We start from the raw sequence: 21,693 nt of genomic DNA, 5'->3' as shown, positions 1-21,693 counted from the left end.
GATTCTTTACTGCTGAGCCACTGGGTTCTACCAACTCTATAAATCTGTGAGGTGTGAGAACATTGTACCTTATGGGACAGACAAAGGGATTTTCTGAGTCACTCTGTAAATTACTAGGTAAATATAAAGTGACATTTCTGTTTCTGAGACAATAAATGTCAAAGAGAATTTTTTCTGTGCACTGGTTGTGGCAGATTTAAGGCAGATGCAACAATGATGTTGATTTCACATAGAATAATCTGTAGACAAGACTGTCAAGGCTGTGATCCCACGTGTTAATGCATCAGCATCTTAGGAGTTTCGAGGTCCCTAAGGCTTTAAGATTTGTTTGCCTCTAGTGTTATTAAAGTTATAGCCACTAGGAAATTCTGTCTTATCTTCATATCACAGAGCTATCTAGAAATAATGAATACTCTGAAACCCCCATTTTCAGTTCAGGACCCTGGACTTCCATCCCTCACTGTGACTCTCAGAACCTCCCACCCCTGTCCCTATCATTTATTGTCAAATAGAGGTGGTAGAGGAAAGAGGAGGATGATCCCCATTCTGCAGGTCCTTGCCCTGGAGATGGTGCTGAGGCTCCAGCTGCATTTTGGCATCTTGTGCAGGAAGAAATCAAATCCTCAAGCAGTGAGCCCATGTGTTAGGGAAGCAAACCCACAGCACTTGGGATCAGGAACTCAGTTAGTGTGTTTCTCATGTGCAGGAACCTGATCTTGAGTCCTCACATAAAACCTCATATGCAGTAAATGCTCAATAAGTGCTGTTAAAAAAAAAAGAAGAAGAAGAAGAAGAATGCCTTGCCCATTCAGGCTGCATGCATTTTGGGGGAGGCAAGGCCAGCCTTTGTCATTAGCCTATGATGTCAGTTCCATGGGATGATTTTGAAGTTGCTGTCAATCACCCTGTCCCCCCAGTTATTACGCTTCTGGATGATTGCAATTCTGCTTTTGGAATTCCACCAATAAAAAGTCTTGTTCTCTGACAAAATGCAAATGTGCCCAGGAGAGCAAAATTTCATCATCAGATTCATATATCTTACTGAATTTGAGTTTTTTGGATCTCTCCTGAGAGGAGAGTTTGACTAAGGATATTGAGAAGAGAGAGAGTAGAAGTGATGAAGGCACAGGGGAATGGCAGCTACAAAATATCTGAGTTTACAGACACCACAATTGTGCCTAGAACTTGTCCTGATTGGTAGCTTCACAAGGCAGCTATCCAAGGATAATGTGTATTCACTATTACTCTTTTTTTTCCCACTCATTCCTTTATACTTCAATAGGAATACAGGCAATGGGTCCAGTGCCACATACACAGGCAGTCACGTATTCTTAACACAGTCATACCTAGATGCACAAAGAGGACGGGAAATATTTTTAGTCTTGCAGCCCCACTTCCTTGCAATTGATTGATTAGCACAGTAACATGAGCAAGCACTAAGCCCCCGGCTTCAGGTGACACATTCAATTAATGACATTCAGGCATGTAAAGACAGATAAGCATTCTGGTACCAGGCAATTGCAAATTACAGACTAATGAATGCAATTTTGTTTTCACAGATTTTCCCATTTTACTCTATAACACTGGGATCAACATTCATTAGCTCAGAAGTATCTAGGTTCAGGCATGCTGGCAAGGAGTCAATATAAGGTAAGCTTCTGCATTTGCCAATATGTATGCCAGATTAGATGGAATTGCTAAGCTTAATCTGACCTCTAGTGGCATTTGGTAATAATGAGCACACTTGAAATATACCTAGAAGCTTTGCTGTGGGAATCCTGCCATGTTTTATTTTAAAACTGGAAGAAACCTTAGAGATGATCTGCTTGGCAAGTGTCCCACCCACTGCTACATTCTGCAGGTGAGCAGACTGAGGTCTAGAAATGTTGAGTGATTTGACTGAAAGGTTGAAGAGCTAACTGATGGTAAAGACACTAATGATAGAATCCAGGCTTTTATATTCCATGCAAATATGACACTGTCATCAAAGAAAAATCAATATGAAAATATGTTTAAATGTTGATAAAGATAAACTGAGATATATAAACTTAATGGCTTTCTGAATACTGTGAGTCAGAATCATCAAGGCACTTTCAGCTCAATATCTGAATATTTTAGTTGAAAGCATGTGGAAACTCAGTCAAAATTACTGACTGAAGTTAAAACATTCTTTTTTTTTTATGTTTGATACATTGATTCTAATAGTATTTGTCTTTTTTAAATTAATTAATTTTAATTGGAAGCTAATTACTTTACAATATTGTAGTGGTTTTTGCCATACATTGACACAAATCAGCCATGGTTGTACATGTGTTCCCCATCCTGAACCCCACTCCCACCTCCCTCCCCATCCCATCCCTCAGGGTCATCCCAGTGCACCAGCCCTGAGCACCCTGTCTCATGCGTTGAACCTGGACTGGTGATCTCTTTCACATAAGATAATATACACATTTCAATGCTATTCTCTCAAATCCTCCCACCCTTGCCTTCTTCCAGAGTCCAAAAGACTGTTCTATGCATCTGTGTCTCTTTTGTTTTCTCGCATATAGGGTCATTGTTACCATCTTTCTAAATTCCATATACATGCGTTAGTATACCATATTGGTGTCTTTCTTTCTGACTTACTTCACTGTGTATAATAGGCTCCAGTTTCATCCACCTCATTAGAACTGATTCAAATGCATTATTTTTAATGGCTGAGTAATATTCCATTGTGTATATGTATCACAGCTTTCTTATCCATTTATCTGCTGATGGACATCTAGATTGCTTCCATGTCCTGGCTATTGTAAACAGTGCTGCGATGAACATTGGGGTACACGTGTCTCTTTCAATTCTGTATGTGTGTGTATGCCCAGCAGTGGGATTGCTGGGTCATATGACAGTTCTATTTCCAGTTTTTTAAGGAATCTCCACACCGTTCTCCATAGTGGCTGTACTAGTTTGCATTCCCACCAACAGTGTAAGAAAGTTCCCTTTTCTCCACACCCTCTCCAGCATTTATTGTTTGTAGACATTTTGATAGCAGCCATTCTGACTGGCATGAGATAGTACCTCACTGTGGTTTTGATTTGCATTTCTCTGATAATGAGTGAAAAACATTCTTTGTAAAAGAAAAAAAAAAAGATTTATTTGGCTGCCTCGGGTCTTAGTTGTGGCACTTAGGATCCTCATTGCCTCAAGTGGGATCTTTCACTGCAGTGAATAAACTCTCTAGCTGTGGCCTGCATCAGCTTAAGTTGTTCAGTGGCATGTGAGATCTTAGTCCCTGACCAGGGATCAAACCCGTGTCCCCTGCATTGCAAAGCAGATTCTTAACCACTGTACCATCAGGAAGCCTATTCCTAATGGGGAATTTCTGTTTTTTGGTTTTTTTTTTCTCCATGAATCTACTCTTTAGAACTATCATGACAATAATCAATACATGGAGTAGTTGTGGTGATTTAATTAGAGGAACATTTGTTCATTTGACTCAATACTCAATTCCAGATTTGGGGAATGTTCAAATTGGGACAAGATATGAGTCTTTGTGTACTTAGTTCCAGTCTTCAATAAAATTGCAGGCAGTGTAAAGTAGGGAAAAAGAACGCAGGTTTCAAGTTTGAGCAGACCTGAGTAGAATTCTGGCTAATCTCTGTATTAATTTCTATTGCTGCTGTAACACATCACCACAAACTGAATGGCTGAAAAAACACAAATGTAATCTGTATCTCTGGAGGTTAGACTTTCAAGGTGAGTCTCAAGGGGCAGCAAGGTGTGAGCAGGGCTGGTTCCTTCTGGAAGCTTCAAGGGAGAATTTGTTTCTCACCTCTTCTACTTCTTGGGGCTGTTGGCATCCCTTGGCTCCTACCTATATAGCACCCCAGTCTCTTGTTTCCGTGGTTGGTCATATCACCTTCCCTTTAGTAGCCAAATTTCCCTCTTATAAAGACACATGTGATTGCATTTAGAGGACACCCAGATAATCTAGTACTTTTGCCTGGAAAATCCCATGGACGGAGGAGCCTGGCAGGCTTCAGTCCATGAGGTCGCTAAGAGTCGGATACGACTGAGCGACTTCACTTTCACTTTTCACTTTTGTGCATTGGAGAAGGAAATGGCAACCCACTCCAGTGTTCTTGCCTGGAGAATCCCAGGGACAGGGGAGCCCGGTGGGCTGCCGTCTATGGGGTCGCACAGAGTCGGACACGACTGAAGCGACTTAGCAGCAGCAGCAGCAGCAGATAATCTAGGATAATCTTCCCAACTCACTATTCTTAATTTAATCATACCTGCAATGTCCCTTTTGCCGTATTACCCTCACAGGTTTTAGGGATTAGGGCATGGGCATCTTTTGGAACCATTATTCACCTGCCACAATCTCTTACCAGCTGTGTGTTCTTGGTCTGATCATCTTGACCTCCTTCTTATGATTGGTTGTGAGGGTTAAAATAGAGGATGGATGATGTATCTAGCAGGCTGCCTGGTACTCAATAGATGCTCAGCAGTATTCCCTCAGAGAAGGCAATGGCACCCCACTCCAGTACTCTTGCCTGGAAAATCCCATGGATGGGGGAGCCTGGTAGGCTGCAGTCCATGGGTCGCGAAGAGTCGGACTTGACTGAGCGACTTCACTTTCACTTTTCACTTTCATGCATTGGAGAAGGAAATGGCAACCCGCTCCAGTGTTCTTGCCTGGAGAATCCCAGGGATGGCGGAGCCTGGTGGGCTGCCGTCTATGGGGTCGCATAGAGTTGGACACGACTGAAGCGACTTAGCAGCAGCAGCAGCAGCAGCAGCAGTATTCCCTATTTGTACCTTCATTTAGTCAATAAATAAAATTTCTAACAGTATACTATGCATATAAAAGAGGAGATGAATTCAGTGTTGTCCAAGATCTGTTTCCAGAAGTGAGATTACCATCACTAATAGTGGGCATCACCAGTCCTCAAAATGCAGTGTTTCTCAGTCCAGCGTTTCCCAGGTAATGGGCTCCTCTCTCCAGCCTCCTGAATTATGCATTTTGCATTCTGATTTTGGAAACTTGGTTGCTTTCTTCATCTCATTGCCAGGCTCCTAGTTTGTATAGATAAAAACTTCATCACTGGTAATCAAATTAACTGTATTTTAAAATGATTATGTCCTGTGGCAATCAATTACACAATTCTAGCAGATGGCATATAAAGTGTGTGCTGAATGGAATGATCACTATATTCAAGTCTACCCAGTTTTACAGTTTCTACTTAGCCATGGGCTTGGTCTACCTGAGAGAGACACTTAAAAAAAATGTACTATTGTATTTGGCTCTATATGTATTGCTTTCCTCCTCTTCTTCTTTTTTTTTTTTTTTTTTATTATTCCTCTTCGGTATGACTTAAAGAGGACAGCTGTAGTAGAACTCAGTTTCCTTTATTGGAAATGACTCATTGATAGTCATTCTGAAAGCCTTACTCTGGAACTCTTCCTTGGTGATGCCATAAATTACAGATTATGACTGGGCTGTCACCAAGCTGAGTAGTCTTCTTGGGTAGCATAGGGTTCACAATTTTAAAGTTTCATGTCTTCAAATGGGCAAACAGTCTATAGGCTTCCCATTGATAATACCACCACTTTGTAGGATACCACATATATAGGGTTCCAGACATTTCTGTGACCCACCAGGTCGTGAAGGCATTTCTCCATGGCAGGAACAGACATATGAAAAAGAAAGTGAGGAAAGAAATGCCTTTCAAAGATGCCCCCTGCCTCCTCTATTCAAAACACTATTTCTTATCTTGAAGTCCTATGGACACTGCTACGTATGGCTATCTTTACCCTATGATGACCCTTTCTTTTTCAGTGTTGCTTACTTGCATTAGAGTTGTTGTCCACTGGTTCTGAAAATAACTGGTTTGTGGCTGTAGCCAAGTTACACAAAATGCATAGATCCTATACATAGGAGAGAACTGAAATAATCTGCAAAAAATATGTTAACATTCTGTGATTCTATGCTTTAATGATTTTGTCAGAGGAAAAGGTTAACTTTTTGCCAATAAAAAATCCATAATAAATCTTGAGAAGGAGGAATGGTTTGGATGTGCAGGTGGAATGACCTTGAGAGAGAGAAGAGGAAGTCAGAGCAGCTCATAGAATCTGTACTGGTGACTCTGGCCCGAAATAAACTCATTGGGCCCTATCTCCTGTTTTTGTTTTGCTCTGAGCTATTTTCCATCTTTATCAGAAGGTCATTAAGAGTTCCTCAGCTCAAAAATTCTTAGTTTCTCTGTTACAGCATCTCTGCTTGACTTCTAGGCAAGTTAGATCCCAGAGAGCACATTTATTTGTTAGCAACAGCTTCTGTTTCTTCTGTCAGTTCTTTGTGCTCTATTTTTTGTGTGCTGCATTGCAGCAGAAATTCCTGGCAACAACAAAATATTCTAAAGGTAGAGTTTTCAATAGGAAACACTGTAAACACAAAAGCATCAGTCATTGCTAAATCAACAACTTCAGAGTGTGCAGCTCTAGCCCCACACTTCTAAAGATACATTAAGGTATTGGCTTTTCCATAGTTCTGTGGATGCTCTGCCCCATGAGAGGTAGAAGTATTTTCCAGCCACAACAGCCTGAAAAGATTTGCAGTTACAGACTTGGGAAAAAGACTGCGCAGATTGTAGACTACAGGGAAGGCTGAGCTGCAGTTGACTCTTCATCCACGAGATGGGGGTAGAGGAGTGCAGAAAAGTATCCTTGGGTTGTTTATCAGGTTGACTGTGCAGAAATGAAGAGGGAAGCTTATCTGTCATTAGGTAACGTGACAGGTTTTATCACAGACAGAATGCATGAAACGCATATCTTTGAACACTGGTCGAAAATACTGGCTTGAGGTCTAAGATTCTTGTAAGATCTTTTGTTCAGTTCACTCATTCAGTTGTGTCTGACTCTTTGTGATCCCATGGACTGAAGCATGCCAGGCCTCCCTGTCCATCAACAACTCCCAGAGCTTACCCAAACCCATGTCCATCAAGTCGGTGATGCCATCCAACCATCTCATCCTCTGTCGTCCCCTTCTCCTCCCACCCTCAATCTTTCCCAGCATCAGAGTCTTTTCCAATGAGTCATTTCTTAACAACAGGTGGCCAAAGTATTGGAGTTTCAGCTTCAGCATTAGTCCTTCCAATGAATATTCAGTACTGATTTCCTTTAGGATTGACTTGATTGATCTCCTTGCAGTCCAAGGGACTCTAAAGAGTCTCCTCCAACACCACAGTTCAGAAGCATCAATCCTTTAGTGCTCAGCTTTCTTTATAGTCCAACTCTCACATACCATACATGACTACTGGAAAAACTGTAGCTTTGACTAGATAGACCTTTGTTGGCAAAGTAGTGTCTCTGCTTTTTAATATGCTCTCTAGGTTGGTCATAGCTTTTCTTCCAAGGAGCAAGCGTCTTTTAATTTCATGGCTGCAGTCACCATCTGCAGTGATTTTGGAGCCCCCCCCCCCCGAAAAGTCTGTCCCTGTTTCCATTGTTTCCCCGTCTATTTGCCATGAAGTGATGGGACCAGATACCATGATCTTAGTTTTCTGAATGTTGAGTTTTAAGCCAATTTTTTCACTCTCCTCTTTCACTTTCATCAAGAGACTCTTTAGTTCTTCTTCGCTTTCTGCTGTAAGGTTGGTGTCATCTGCATATCTGAGTTTATTGATACTTCTCCCAGAAACCTTGATTCCGGTTTGTGCTTCATCTAGCCCAGCATTTCGCATAATGCATTCTTCACATAAGTTAAATAAGCAGAGTGCCAATATACAGCCTTGACATACTCCTTTCCCTATTTGGAACCAGTCTGTTGTTCCATGTCCAGTTCTAATTGTTGCTTCTTGACCTGCATACAGATTTCTCAGGAGGCCGGTCAGGTGGTCTGGTATTCCCATCTCTTTCAGAATTTTCCACCGTTTATTGTGATTCACACAGTCAAAGGCTTTGGCATAGTCAGTAAAGCAAAAGTAGATGTTTTTTCTGGAACTCTTTTGCTTTTTCAATGATCCAACAGATGTTGGCAATTTGATCTCTTGTTCCCCTTCCTTTTCTAAATCCAGCTTGAACGTTTGGAAGTTCATGGTTCATGTACTGTTGAAGCTTGGCTTGGAGGATTTTGAGAATTACTTTGCTAGTGTGTGAGATGAGTACAATTGTTCTATGAAGACCTATAAGACCTTCTAGAACTAATACCCCCAAAAGATGTCATTTTCATTATAGGGGACTGGAATGCAAAAGTGGGAAGTAAAGATACACCTGGAGTAACAGGCAAATTTTGCCTTGGAGCACAGAATGAAGCAGGGCAAAGGCTAACAGAGTTTTGCCAAGAGAACACACTGGCCATTGCAAACACTCTCTTCAACAACACAAGAGAAGACTACACATGGACATCACCAGATGGTCGACACTGAAATCAGATTGATTATATTCTTTGCAGCCAAAGATGGAGAAGCTCTATACAGTCAGCAAAAACAAGACCGGGAGCTGACTGAGGCTCTGATCATGAACTCCTTATTGCTAAATTCACACTTAAATTGAAGAAAGTAGGGAAAACCACCAGACCATTCAGGTATGATCTAAATCAAATCCCTTACAATTTTACAGTGGAAGTGAGAAATAGATTCAAGTGATTAGATCTGATAGACAGAGTGCCTGAGGAACTATGGATGAGGTTCATGACATTGTACAGGAGGCAGGGCTCATGAACATCCCCAAGAAAAAGAAACACAAAAAGGTAAAATGGTTGTCTGAGGAGGCCTTACAAATAGCTGAGAAAAGCAGAGAAGTGAAAGGCAAAGGAGATAAGGAAACATATACCCATTTGAATGCAGAGTTCCAAAGAATAGCAAGGAGAGATAAGAAAGTGATCAATGCAAAAAAGTAGAGGAAAACAATAGAATGGGAAAGACTAGAGATCTCTTCAAGAAAATTAGAGATACCAAAGGAACATTTCATGCAAAATGGGCTCAATAAAGGACAGAAATTGTAGGGCCCTAACAGAAGCAGAAGATATTAGAAAGAGGTGGCAAGAATATACAGAAGAACTATACAAAAATATCTTCATGACCCAGATAACCACAGTGGTGTGATCACTCACCTAGAGCCAGACATCCTGGAATGTGAAGTCAAGTGGGCCTTAGGAAGCATCATTAAGAACAAAGCTAGTAGAAGTGGTAGAATTCCGGCTGAGCTATTTCAAATCCTAAAAGATGATGCTGTGAAAGTGCTGCACTCAATATGTCAGCAAATTTGGAAACTAAGCTGTGGCCACAGGACTGGAAAAGGTCAGTTTTCATTTCAATTCCAAAGAAAGGAAATGCCAAAGAATGTTCAAACTACTGCATAATTGCACTCATCTCACACGCTCACAAAGATTTTTTGATTTTATGCAAAAATTATTTTCCTCTGTCATCCTCAAATAGCAGTCCCCATCTTTGCCTGATTTGGGCATTTTTTCAGTATTTTTGCAGCTGGAACTACTAAAGGCCTTTGCTTTCAGCCCATGCCAGCCCCAAATCCCAAGGAACTCCCCGCAGCAGGAGGTGTAGCAGTTGCCTCTGTGTAGGTGCCTTTCATCAGCAGAGTTGTGGTCATACATGGAAAGCTTCTGGTTTCTCAGGGGGTATTAATTTCTGCCTCTTACTAAGAGTCTCATGGTTAAGAAATTTATAGAACAAGAAAATGATTTAGATGCTGATTCGGGGCTTCCCAGGTGGCACCAGTGGTAAAGGACTCACCTACCAATGCAGGAGACTGAAGAGACACAGGTCCCACCCCTAGGTTGGGAAGATCTCCTGGAGGAGGGCACAGCAACCCATTTCAGTATTCTCACCTGAAGAATACCATGGACAGGTGGGAGTACAATCCATAGGGTCACAGAGTTAAACAGGAGTGAATGGTTTAAGACACGTGCACAGGCAACAAATAACAGTGATATTGGAATATTGACCAAGACTAAATTCACCCACAACTGGTAAGATACTTGAGCGCTAACTAGTATCCCAACTTTCTTTTTCTTTCAACTAGTATTCCTTCCTTTCTTCCATTTATCTCCTCTGTCCTGCTCATTCTCCCCAACTTCCTCTCTATTTATGTCTCCCCCACCCTTTCTGTTTCTCTCCATCTCTCCCTTTCTTTCTCTTCTTTATGGTGCAGAAGATCTTGGATCTGCAACCTAAAGGGTACCCTTCCAGCTTTGGATTCTCTCACTCTGTTTTCTCTCTGCCTTCACTTTGTTTTGGATTTTACTTGGCCCTGTATTGAACTCCTCCTCTGATGGACACCTTGGTACCCAATCCTCTGTCCTCTGTCTGGAGGCTACAGTCCTATAAACACAAATAGCCCACTTAAATAAAACTAATACTGTCAGTCTTGTTCCTATGCCTATGCCCCTAGAATGTATCTCCTAATGTGTAGATATTGTCTGGGTCACACCTGAAACTTTTAATGAAATGGAGGGCCAAATAAATAACCCTGGGAGTGGGAAGGAAAGGAAAGGAGGCAGGCAGAATGTGAGACATAGTGCGATTGTTTCAAAAAAGATAATATTTTGCCACAAAAGAAGAAAACTACAGGCCAATATCACTGATGAACATAGATGCAAAAATCCTTAATAAAATTCTAGCAAACAGAATCCAACATCATATTAAAAAGATCATACATCATGACCAAGTGGGCTTTATCCCAGGAATGCAAGGTTTCTTTAACATCTGCAAATCAATCAACCACATTAACAAATTGAAAGATAAAAACCATATGATTATCTCAATAGATGAAGAAAAAGCCTTTGACAAAATACAACATCCATTTATGATAAAAACCCTCCAGAAAGCAGGAATAGAAGGAACATACCTCAACATAATAAAAGCTATATATGACAAACCCACAGCAAACATTATCCTCAATGGTGAAAAATTGAAAGCATTTCCCCTAAAGTCAGGAACAAGGCAAGGATGCCCACTTTCACCACTACTATTCAACATAGTTTTGGAAGTTTTGGCCACAGCAATCAGAGCAGAAAAAGAAATAAAGGAATACAGATAGGAAAAGAAGAAGTAAAACTCTCACTGTTTGCAGATGACGTGATCCTCTACTTAGAAAACCCTAAAGATTCTACCAGAAAATTACTAGAGCTAATCAATGAATATAGTAAAGTTGCAGGATATAAAATTAACACACAGAAATCCCTTGCATTCCTATACACCAATAATGGGAAAACAGAAAGAGAAATTAAGGAAAAATACCATTCACCATTGCAACAAAAAGAATAAAATACTTAAGACTATATCTACCTAAAGAAACAAAAGACTTATATATAGAAAACTATAAAACACTGATGAAAGAAATCAAAGAGGACACAAACAGATGGAGAAATATACCGTGTTCATGGATTGGAAGAATTAATATAGTGAAAATGAGTATACTACCCAAAGCTATCTATAGATTCAATGCAATCCCTATCAAGCTACCAACGGTATTTTTCACAGAACTAGAACAAGTCATTTCACAATTTGTATGGAAATATAAGAAACCTCGAATAGCCAAAGTAATCTTGAGAAAGAAGAATGGAACTGGAGGAATCAACCTGCCTGACTTCAGGCTCTACTACAAAGCCACAGTCATCAAGACAGTATGGTACTGGCACAAAGATAGAAATATAGATCAATGGAAGAAAATAGAAAGCCCTGAGATAAATCCACGCACCTATGGACACCTTATCTTCGACAAAGGAGGCAAGAATATACAATGGAGAAAAGACAATCTCTTTAACAAGTGGTTCTGGGAAAACTGGTCAACCACTTGTAAAAGAATGAAATTAGAACACTTTCTAACACCATACACAAAAATAAACTCAAAATGGATTAAAGATCTAAACGTAAGACCAGAAACTATAAAACTCCTAGAGGAAAACATAGGCAAAACACTCTCCGACATAAATCACAGCAGGATCCTCCATGACCCACCTCCCAGAATATTGGAAATAAAAGCAAAAATAAACAAATGGGACCTAATTAAAATTAAAAGCTTTTGCACAACAAAGGAAACTATAAGCAAGGTGAAAAGACAGCCTTCAGAATGGGAGAAAATAATAGCAAACGAAGCAACAGACAAACAATTAATCTCAAAAATATACAAGCAACTCCTGCAGCTGAATTCCAGAAAAATAAACGACCCAATCAAAAAATGGGCCAAAGAACTAAACAGACATTTCTCCGAAGAAGAAATACAGATGGCTAACAAACACATGAAAAGATGCTCAACATCACTCATTATTAGAGAAATGCAAATCAAGACCACAATGAGGTACCATTTCACACCAGTCAGAATGGCTGCTATCCAAAAGTCTACAAGCAATAAATGCTGGAGAGGGTGTGGAGAAAAGGGAACCCTCTTACACTGTTGGTGGGAATGCAAACTAGTACAGCCACTATGGAGAACAGTATGGAGATTCCTTAAAAAACTGGGAATAGAACTGCCATATGACCCAGCAATCCCACTGCTGGGCATACACACTGAGGAAACCAGAATTGAAAGAGACGCGTGTACCCCAATGTTCATCGCAGCACTGTTTACAATAGCCAGGACATGGAAGGAACCTAGATGTCCATCAGCAGACAAATGGATAAGGAAGCTGTGGTACATATACACAATGAAATATTACTCAGCCATTAAAAAGAATACATTTGAATCAGTTCTATTGAGATGGATGAAACTGGAGCCCATTATACAGAGTGAAGTAAGCCAGAGAGAAAAACACCAATACAGTATACTAATGCATATATATGGAATTTGAAAGATGGTAACGATAACCCTATATGCGAGACAGAATAAGAGACACAGATGCATAGAACAGTTTTATGGACTCTGAGGGAGAAGGTGAGGATGGGACGTTCTGGGAGAATAGCATTGAAACATGTATATTATCATATGTGAAACAGAACACCATTCCAGGTTCGATGCATGAGACAAATGCTCAGGGCTGGGGCAGTGGGATGACCCAGAGGGATGGGATGGGGAGGGAGGTGGGAGGGGGGGTTCAGGATGGGGAACACATGTAAACCCATGGCTGATTCATGTCAATGTGTGGCAAAAACCACTACAGTATTGTAAAGTAATTAGCCCCCAACTAAAATAAATAAATTTATATATAAAAAAAGATAATATTTTGGTGCCTCCTATTTTATTTTAAAAATGTGTATGAATTACATGTTAGACTTATATGCATTCTTTTTTGTTTTAATATATTGAAGTGTATTTCGTTACCTTGTCGTTGTGCAAAATTGCTCTAGGAAGGTTCATCCTGTTTATCCTTTGACTCTGAGTCCTTCCAGCCAAACCAGTGGTTACTCCTCACATTTGAATTTTTCAGTTAAGCTTAGATAGGAGCAGTGGTAAAGATGATAGGTTTTGGAGTCGGACTGAACTAGGTTTATCCCAGCTCCTCCAGCTTACTGGTTGTGTATCCATAGGTACAAGCAGGCCTCTCTCAGCCTCATTTCCCCCATCCATGAAAAGGAATAATTGTGACCACATAGAATTGTTGTGAAGGTTAAATGATACAATGTGCACAGAAGGATAGAAAGTATATAAAGCACTTAGTATGGTACCAATACAGAGCAAGCTAATAAACATTACCAGTGTTAGGAACAAGTCATTTGGATATTACACTGAACCATCCATGTGTTCTCATTTGCTGCATGTAAACAATCTGGTCTTTTCAATGGTACCAAGTCAAACATGGCTTTCTACAATGTAAAGGAAAGCTAGAAAATACCAGAGTTGCTTTAGTGTTGTTCCTTGTGGTTTGTACTTCTCTCAGTTATTGTTTACTCAGTCAGATGTGTCCGACTCTTTGCAGCCCCATGGACTGCAGCACGCCAGGCTTCCCTGTCCTTCACCATCTCCTGGAGCTTGCTCAAACTCATGTCTATTGAGTCGGTGATGCCATCCAACCATCTCATTCTGTCATCCCCTTCTCCTCCTGCCTTCAATCTTTCCCAGCAGGTTTTTTTTTTCTAATGAGTCAGCTCTTTGCATTAGGTGGCCAAAGTATTGAGTTTCAGCTTCAGCATGAGTCCTTCCAATGAATATTCAGGATTGATTTCCTTTAGGACTGACTGGTTATCTCCTTGCAGTCTAAGGGACTCCAAGAGTCTTCTCCAATACCACAGTTCAAAAGAATCAATTCTTCAGCGCTCAGTCTTTTTTATGGTCCAACTCTTACAACCACACAGGACTACTGGAAAAACCAGAGTTTTGCCTATATGGACTTTTGTTGGCAAAATAATATCTCTGCTTTTTAATACACCATCTAGGTTTGTCATAGCTTTTCTTCCAAGGGGCTAGTGTCTTTTAATTTCATGGCTACAGTCACTATCTTCAGTGATTTTGGAGCCCAAGAAAATAAAGTCTGCCACTGTTTCCATTGTTTCCCCATCTATTTGTCATGAAGTGATAGGACTGGATGCCATGATTTCAGTTTTTTGAATATTGAGGTTTAAGCCAGATTTTTCACTCTCCTCTTTCACTTTCATCAGGAGGCTCTTCAGTTCCTCTTTGTTTTCTGCCATAAGGGTGGTATCATCTGCATATCTGAGGTTAATGATATTTTTCCCTACAATCTTGATTCTAGCTTGTGTTTCATCTAGCTCAGCATTCCACATGATGTATTCTGCATAGAAGTTAAATGAGCAGGGTGATAATATACAGCCTTGATGTACTCCTTTCCCAATTTTGAACCAGTCCATTGTTCAATGTCTGACTTCTCTCAGTAATACAACCTATATAAATAAAAAATTGTCATTTTGGAGTATGCAATGAAAGTGGAGTGAGAACAGGGATTATTTTTAACTCCCATAGCTTAACTTCTTGGTTCTGCAGTGATCAGGAGACCTGAAATTTGGCAGCTAGTTGATGCCAAAAGCTTTTAAGGAACCTGGGCAAGATCCCATTTCAAGAAACCCAGAAGAGGAATAGTTGGCTCTGGCTACAGAACTCAGTTTTAAAGTTTGGTTTCTAACCTCCTGTAGTGACTAAATTCCCTTTATCACCCTGTGCTTCCACACAAAGCAGTGTTATAAGCCAAATAAGATTCAGGGGCCAGCTTATACTTCATGTTAGCATAATAGATTTTGGAAGAGTATCTGTGAAATGGTCATCTTAAATGATCTCTTGAATGAAGCTTATAATATAGGAGAAGTAGGGAAATGTGTTTCAGTTGCAACCTGGTTCCAGTTTGTGCTGCACTGAGTAGAAAGATGCTGCCTACATCACACACAAGTTACCACCTAGGCACCTACTAACTTTAAGGCATTGCCTTAGATTCTCTAAAGTATAAAGAAATGGAACACCCTGGCCTGGCAGTAAAATACTTTACATATGAGTGGGAGAACAGCATATACTCCTGCAACACCAAAGAGGAGAGTGAAAAAGTTGGCTTAAAACTCAACATTCAGAAAACTAAGATCATGGCATCCAGTCCCATCACTTCATGGCAGATAGATGGGGAAACCCTGGAAACAGTGGCTGACTTTATTTTTCTGGGCTCCAAAATCACTGCAGATGGTGATTGCAGCCATGAAATTAAAAGATGCTTACTCCTTGGAAGGAAAGTTATGACCAACCTAGACAGCATATTAAAAAGCAGAGACATTACTTTGTCAACAAAGGTCCATCTAGTCAAAGCTATGGTTTTTCCAGTGGTCATGTATGGATGTGAGAGTTAGACTATAAAGAAAGCTGAGCACCAAAGAATTGATGCTTTTGAACTGTGGTGTTGGAGAAGACTCTCTAGAGTCCCTTGGACTGAAAGGAGATCCAACCAGTACATCGTAAAGGAGATCAGACCTGGGTGTTCATTGGAAGGACTGATGTTGAAGCTGAAACTCCAATACTTTGGCCACCTCATGCGAAGAGCTGACTCATTGGAAAAGACCCCGATGCTGGGAAAGATTGAGGGCAGGAGGAGAAGGGGACGACAGAGGATGAGATGGTTGGATGGCATCACCGACTTGATGGACATGGGTTTGAGTGGACTCTGGGAGTTGTTGATGGACAGGGAGGCCTGTCGTGCTGCGGTTCATGGGGTCGCAAAGAGTCAGACACGACTGAGCGACTGAACTGAATGTACACTCTCTTCACACAAGGAATCTCTTAAGCAATTAATTCAACACACAAAGTATATACAGGGTCCAAAGCATGTGTGTGGATTTGATTAAACAAGATATGTCTCTTGCACTTAACAATCTCATCTTCTAGTTGGAGGGAGGCACATAGAGATAACTGGGATACAACTTCTAAGAGAAGGTGCTAGCTCTGCCTGATTGGGTCAGGGGAAGCCCTAATCTGAGTGCCTGAATGGAATCATGTCTTTGGAAGGCATGTGGTTGTTGCCAGCAGAATGGCTTGGCATAATTCTGGTGCTGCTGAGGATTGGCCCTGGAAATAGAAAGGAAAAGATGACTGATAAAGCCATTTTAGGTGGCTCAGTGGTAAAGAATCTGCCTACAATTCAGGAGATACAAGAGAAGCAAGTTCAATCCCTGGGTTGGAAAGATCCTGTGGAAGGAAATGGCAACCCATTCCAGTATTCTTGCCTGAAGAATTCCATGGACAGAGGAGACTGGTGGGCTACAGTCCATGGGGTTGCAAAAGAGTTGGACACACCTGGTGACTAAATAGCAACAAATTTCACTTTAAAATCTGAAGGAAGGCTTGTAGGTCTCTGTGACTTACTGGGTGAAGAATTTGGGGAGAAGGAAAGGATCATGATGATTCCAAGGGATGAGCAGGGTATGCAAAAAAATGGTGGTGTATCCCATGGCCACAAAAGGAGAACAAAAGAGTGCTCAACTAGTAATGGCTTTGAGAATAATACATGTTTAGAGTTTACAGCAGAGAAGGAAATGGCAACCCACTCCAGTACTCTTGCCTGGAAAATCCCATGGAAGGAGGAGCCTGGTAGGCTACAGTCCATGGGGTGGCTAAGGGTCAGACACGACTGAGTGAATTCACTTTCACTTTTCATTTTCATGCATCGGAGAAGGAAATGGCAACCCACTCCAGTGTTCTTGCCTGGAGAATCCCAGGGATGGGGGAGCCTGGTGGGCTACCGTCTACGGGGTTGCACAGAGTTGGACATGACTGAATCGACTTAACAACAGCAGCAGCAGAGTTTACAGGTAAACTCTGAGACATAATTCCTAAATATATATTAAGAAATATATTAATATCCAAGGCTGTTAGATTTGCATTAATATATCTTTACTTTCAATATCCAGTGACAATGTCTAGCATATTTAAATTTTTAAAATTCAAGTGTGCTTGGGAAAGGTGATCAGAATATGTTAGAAAGCAAGTTAGATTGAATTAAAGATATTTTGCAACATATACTAACAGAGATATAAATCAAGGAGATGTGGAAATGCTAATTGAATGGACTGAGAAAAGTGAAAAATAGAGTAATGCTCCCCAGAAGTTCTTTGTGATAGAAATCATTAATTTCCCCAAATTTTCTTGACCTTATTATTTAAAAGTCTCTCAAATCTGTTTTCTTGCCTTTAATCATATTTTTCTGCTATAATTCTAGTTTTCTTTCTTCATCTTCTAGGTTAATAGGAAATTTCTAACTTTGCTCTTTGCTTTCAGTCTCTATCCCAGTCCATTTTCCTCACTGTTACCAGAGTGATCATTCTAAAGGGCACAAAGCCATATCACACCCTTTGTTTAAACTCATCCATGGTCCCTTTCCCTGGTGGCTCAGATGGTAAAGCATCTGCCTACAATGCGGGAGACCTGGGTTCAATCCCTGGGTCGGGAAGATCTCCTGGAGAAGGAAATGGCAACCCACTCCAGTATTCTCACCTGGAAAATCCCATGGTTGGAGGAACCTGGTAGGCTACAGTCTATGAGGTTGCAAATAGTCGGACATGACTGAGCGACTTCGCACATGGTCCCTTTCTTCTACAGCATTTTATCACTCTTTTAGATTCTAATGTCTGTACTTTTGCAGCTGACTTGGGTCCTAGGTAGTTATATACACATTGATCTCCTCACTAAGTTGTGTACTTTTTGAGGCCAGGGAAAATGTCTCATTTACTTTTGTATTTCCTGAGTCTAGTGCCGTATCTTTCTTATACTAGACTATCAATAAACATGAATTTGTTATGCACTTCACTGTGTCCTCACAAAATTCATATGTTGAAGATCTAACCTCTAATGTGACTGTATCTAGAGACAGGATATTTAAGGAGGTAATTAAGTTAAGTGAGTCATATTGGTGGGGCCCTAGTCTGATGTGATTAGTGTCCATATAAGTGCAGAGATAAAGAACTTTCTCTTTTCATGCACTCACAGAGAGAAAAGGCCATGTGAGGACATGAAAAAACTGTTGTTTGCAAGTGGAGGAATTTCACAAGTTACCAACCTTGGTGGCAGCTTGATTGTGGACATCCAGACTCCAGAAATGTGAGAAAATACATTTCTGTTATTTAAGCCCCCTGACTGTGGTATATTGTTAAGGCAGCTTGGCTGACTAGGGGAGACATGAGGTGTTTTCTCTAGAAGCCACTGCCATGAAAGGTCACTATCAGTTCCTCTAGGGTATTTGGTGATGCAGATCATCTCAAAGTTTGTGTGACAAAAACAGAGCAACAGGAAAGTGAATCTTTGGCTGTGATCTAGATCCTGATATTAATGATTTGTTCTTCAATAAGCATCTAAGAGAACATTCAGGAATTGTAAACAAATGTACTCACATTTGTTACAAATTGTAAACAAATTGTTCTTGATTTGCTAAGTCAGGTCCAACTCTTTGCTATTCCATGGACTGCAACATGCCAGGCTTCTCTGTCCATCACTTTCTCCCTGAGTTTCCTCAAATTCGTGTCCACTGAGTCAGTGATTCCATCCAACCACCTCATCCTCTTTCGCCCCCTTCTCCTCTGGCCCTCAGTTTTTCCCAGCATCAGGGTCTTTTCTAATGAGTCATCTCTTTGCATCAGGTGGCCAAAATATTGGAGCTTCAGGTTCAGCATTAGTCCTTCCAATGAATATTCAGGGTTGATTTCTTTTAGGATTGACTGGTTTGATCTCCTTGCAGTCCAAAGGACTCTCAAGAGTCTTCTCCAGCTCCACAGTATGAAAGCATCAATTCTTTGGCACTCAGCCTTTTTTATGGTCCAACTCTCACACCCATACTTGACTACTGGAAAAACCATAGCTTTGACTATATGGACCTTTGTCGGCATAGTGGGGTCTCTGCTCTTTAAAACATGGTCTAGGTCTGACATAGGTATTCTTCCAAGGAGCAGGAATCTTTTAATTTATCTGTAAGAAGGGCTTTTAAAATTTCTTCTGTGATCCTACTTTTCATATACAAACTGCTGGGATGTGATGATGACCCAAGGGAAGTTAATATTTTGTTAGAGGAAAGAGGAAAAGGATTGTTGGGAATCTGAGAATGTGTCTATATGTGTCAGGACTCATAGGGTTTTATAGGCTCATGAATCAAGCCTGTGGCACCCTGATTTTGATTTAAGATTATACACTGGGGAGCAGATTTTGTTTTGAACTTTGCTTAAACTTTCCTGAGCAAAGAGATCCTTCAGATATGCACTGTGAGTTTCCCTACATGGCAGCACAGGACACTCGGGGGGTTGGATGTTCCGCATAATTTACTGTGTGCTTCGAATGGACACACATCACTGCCCTCTGCACAGCACAACAGTATTTAGATAGGTGCTGCTGGCAATCTGGCCTTCTGTTCTCTGGTTGCTGCTCCATATTCATTCTGAGAATTAAGATAGAGAGAAAATCAGAGAATTATGATGAAAAAAATAAGAATAAGCTGTCTCACAAACAGTCAGTCTTCAAACCAAAAGTTAATGGGAAGTTTCAAAGCTGAGTCTTACTTTTGCAGTGGCCATAAGTTTTTAACTTCTGCTGTGTATTTCCTCATCTAATTTATTTCATCTATTTGGTCAAATTGTACATGTATGTTTGTGATGGAGCTCTCCACTACAATGATGTTGGTGAGGTTACTCTATTATGAGAATAATACTTATTTAGATTTGCATGATGTATAATTTTGAGTGTTTTCCCATCTTCTATTTGAATTGATTTATACATTGGTAATCAGGTTTCAAGTTAATACAAGATCAAGGATTGTTTTATATCATTCATCGTCTAGTGCTACACAGCCCGGCACTCTCCATATTTATTCACTAATGGTTTATTCAATAATTATGGTAGAATTTAGAGAAATAAAAGTTCTGAGCATGTTTCTGTTAGAAGACCAAACGTATTCCAAATATACATTTTTATAAACATCTGAGCTGAAAGGAACTGAGATAGTTAAGAAAGCACATGGTTCATACTGGTTATTTTATGATTGTGTTATCTGTTTAATTTTGCTTAAAAATTTGTCTTTGGTTGAGTTTCATCTCTCTTAAAGTGACTGAATATCATGTAACACCAGGGTGTTTGACCTTTTGTCAATTAGAAATTCTCAGAAAATTAGAACATTTATAATTACTTCATGTGATATATAATTGGGAAGTTTGGACAAAAACAAAAATTAGTATTAAATACTTTTTGTGGTTTACATTTAACCTAAATTGAAAGCTGTTTTCTTAGATAGGATTGTTCAGAGGACACCATCATCATAACTTAGCTCATCCTTGAAAGTGCAAAATATCTTATTTTTCCATAATTTTCCATATTATCTGTGAAAGGAAAAGTATGGGAAAAAATAGAAGAGTATACTATGAATTAGTTTTCTATTTACTGTTAAAATACTTTTCTGTATTTTAATGCTTGTGACTGACTCTGAAAATGGAAAATAAAACAACTGTGTTGGTTTATTTTATCAGCCATTAAATATATTTCGTTGCCCGGAATTTGGTTTAATGCTAGTGGGAAGAAAAGCTACCACGAGTTAATTAAATTCTATATATAAATAAATTAACAATTTGATTAATGTCATTAACAAGAACGTGTCTATGGTGTTACAGCAGTTTATGAGCTCTTCTGTCATCTGTACTTCCTGTCTCCTACCTGTATTATAAAACTATTTGAAGAGAGGAGGGGAAAAAAAATCAGTGATTGCTGCTCGGTTACACTTCAGTTACCTTCCTGCTCAGTTACACTTCAAGCTCAATGAGACCATGAAAGAAGCCTGAAATAGCTTAGTTTGGGTAGAAGGCAACCTTAAAGGTGTGGCTCTCACGCCAGCGCCAGGGAAGAGCAGGGTGAGACTGCTTCTGTCAGGCAACGGCCACCAGGTGGCGGTGTACCTCAAGGAATCGAGGGAAGATGGCTCTACTGGAGCAGAGCTGCCAGAAGTCTAACTGAGCACTATCTGCTTTAAGCCAGAGACAGAAATGAAGATCTGAAAGTGTTCAAATATGTCAAATCTTGCAGAAAACCTTGGAAAGACAGTCTCTTGCCAGTTGCAGACGCTTGATTGCTGAGCCTGAATCTTGGATGTTTCTGAATGGACCACTGATGAGATTGTGGATCTCCTGAAGGCAGCTGCAGCCCACCATGTGCTTGAGGCTCCTTGTGGGGCTCTGTGGGGCCTCAGCTTCCTTTCTTCCTAATCTGCTCTCTCTCTCCTGAGGTGATCCCATTGACTCCGTGGGTTTCAGTCTCATCTACACCCCTGATGGTGACCCCCGGATATAACTGCTGGCCACTCAG

At 40.4% G+C, this 21,693-nt stretch overlaps 1 protein-coding gene across 4 annotated transcripts in view; it reads left to right on the top strand.

The window, feature by feature from the left end:
* The window catches only part of ZPLD1 (zona pellucida like domain containing 1), a 664,056-nt gene that overhangs the window by 357,378 nt on the left and 284,985 nt on the right, over window positions 1–21,693 (top strand). For 3 of the 4 annotated variants that reach the window (XR_014069128.1, XR_014069133.1, XM_081543076.1), the window contains one exon: window positions 1,560–1,650. The gene's annotated coding sequence lies outside the window, so the exon portion shown is untranslated. Of the gene's footprint in view, window positions 1–1,559; window positions 1,651–18,348; window positions 18,460–21,693 lie in introns of all 4 variants that reach the window. The other variant, XM_081543086.1, reaches the window with a different exon arrangement.

Source organism: Giraffa tippelskirchi, chromosome 2, assembly GCF_054371585.1.
Source record: "Giraffa tippelskirchi isolate mGirTip1 chromosome 2, T2T-mGirTip1v1.2.pri, whole genome shotgun sequence".
NCBI lineage: Eukaryota > Metazoa > Chordata > Mammalia > Artiodactyla > Giraffidae > Giraffa > Giraffa tippelskirchi.
The sequence above is the reverse complement of the archived record's forward strand: the minus strand, read 5'-3'. Positions and strand labels throughout refer to the sequence as shown.